Source organism: Enhydra lutris, unplaced genomic scaffold (genome assembly GCF_002288905.1).
Source record: "Enhydra lutris kenyoni isolate GAN:26980312 unplaced genomic scaffold, ASM228890v2 scaffoldscaffold41, whole genome shotgun sequence".
In the NCBI taxonomy this organism is placed as follows: domain Eukaryota; kingdom Metazoa; phylum Chordata; class Mammalia; order Carnivora; family Mustelidae; genus Enhydra; species Enhydra lutris.
In genome coordinates this window covers 1,557,504-1,559,584 of record NW_019154125.1, presented here as the reverse complement: position 1 = coordinate 1,559,584, position 2,081 = coordinate 1,557,504, and positions in this window count along the sequence as shown.

The window sequence follows — 2,081 nt, the reverse complement described above, 5'->3', positions numbered from 1 at the left end:
CCTGAGCCGAAGGCAGAGGCTTAACCCTCTGAGCCACCCAGGCTCCCAGTCTTTCAGTTTTTTATATAATTTTAATTGAAAATAATTTTAGGGGAGCTGAGTGGCTCAGTGGGTTAAGCCTCTGCCTTTGGCTCAGGTCATGATCTCAGGGTCTTGGGATCGAGCCCCGCATCAGGCTCTCTGCTCAGCAAGGAGCCTGCTTCCTCCTCTCTCTCTGCCTGCCTCTCTGCCTACTTGTGATCTCTGTCTGTCAAATAAATAAATAAATAAATAAATCTAAAAAAATAGTCTGTTTAAAAAAAAAAAAACTGAAAGACTAAAAGTTTTTCATCTAAGATCAAGAGCAAGACAAGGATGTTGACTCTTGTCACTTTTGTTCAATGCAGTACTGGAAGCCTTTGCAGTAGCAGTCAGAAAAGAAAAAGAAATAAAATACATTTAAATTGCCAAGGAAGAAGCAAAAGTCACTATTTACAGATGCCATGATACTATACAAAAAAAATCCTAAAGACTCCACCAAAAGCTTATTAGAACTAACAAATGAATTCAGGAAATTTGCAACATATGGAATTAATAAACAGAAGTCTGTTGTAGTTTTACACATTAATAACAAAGTGGCAGAAAGAGAAATTAAGAAAAAAAATTCTATTTATAATTGCATCAAAAAAAAAGAAAGAAAGAAAATATGTAGGAAGAAATTTAACCAAGGAAGTGAAAGACCTATACTCTGAAAACTTTAAGATATTGATGAAAGAACTGAAGATGACATAAACAAATGGAAAGATACCATGTTCATGGATTGGAAGAATTAATATTGTTAAAATATCCATACTACCCAAAACAATCTACAAATTATTGCAATTGCTATCAAAATACCAGTAGTATTTTCAGAAAAATGAATCCTAAAAGTCATCTGGAATTTTAAGTTTCCCAAATAGCCACAGCAATCTTGAGAAAGAACAAAGCTGGAGATATTACACTCCTGTTTGCAAATTATGCCATAAGGCTGTAATCAAAACAGTATTGTATTGACACAAAAACAAATACATAGATCAATAGACAGAACAGAACAGAGAGCCCAGGAATAAATCCATGCTTATATGTCAATTAATCTATAACAAAGGAGACAAGAATATACAATGGGAAAAGAACAGTTTCTTCAATAAATGGTGTTGGGAAAACTAAATAGCTACATGTTATCCAATTCATACAAAAGAATGAAATTGGACCACTTACAACATATGCAAAAAATAAATAGAAATAGATTAAAGCCAAAATGTGAGACCGGAAACCATAAAAATCCTAAAAAAAAAAAAAAAGGGCAGTCATGTCATGAACATCAGCCTTGGCAACACTTTTCTGGATATATCTCCTCAGGCAAGGACAACAAAAGCAAAAGTAAATTACTGTGACTACATCAAAATAAAAAGCTTTTGTACAGTGAAGAAAACCATCAACAAAACGGAAAAATTAACCCACTGAATGGGAGAGGATAATTGTAAATAATATATCTGATAAGTTAATATGCAAAATATAAAAAGAACTTATACAACTCCGCAGCAAAAAACCAAAGAGTTGGATTAAAAAATGGGCAGAGGACCTGAAAGACATTTTTCCAAAGAAGACATACAGATGGCCAACAGACACATGAAAAGATGCTCAAGATCAATAACCATCAGGGAAATGCAAATGAAAACTATGATGAGATATTACCTCATACCAGTAAGAATGGCTAGTATCAAAAAAACTAAAAATAAGAAGTGCTGGCAAAGACCTGGAGAAAAAATAACCCTTGTTGCTGGGAATGGAAATTGGTGTAGTCATTGTGGGACAGTAAGGAGTTCCTCACAAAATTAAAAATTGACATACCATATAATCTAATAATCCTACTACTGGGTATTTAACCAAAGAAATGACAATGCTAATTCAAAAGAATACATGCAACCCTTTGTTTATTGCAGCATTATTTATAATAGCCAAGATATGGAAGAAACCTAAATGCCCATCGATAGATGGATAAAAAAGATGTGATACACACACACACACACACACACACACACACACACACACACACACACACA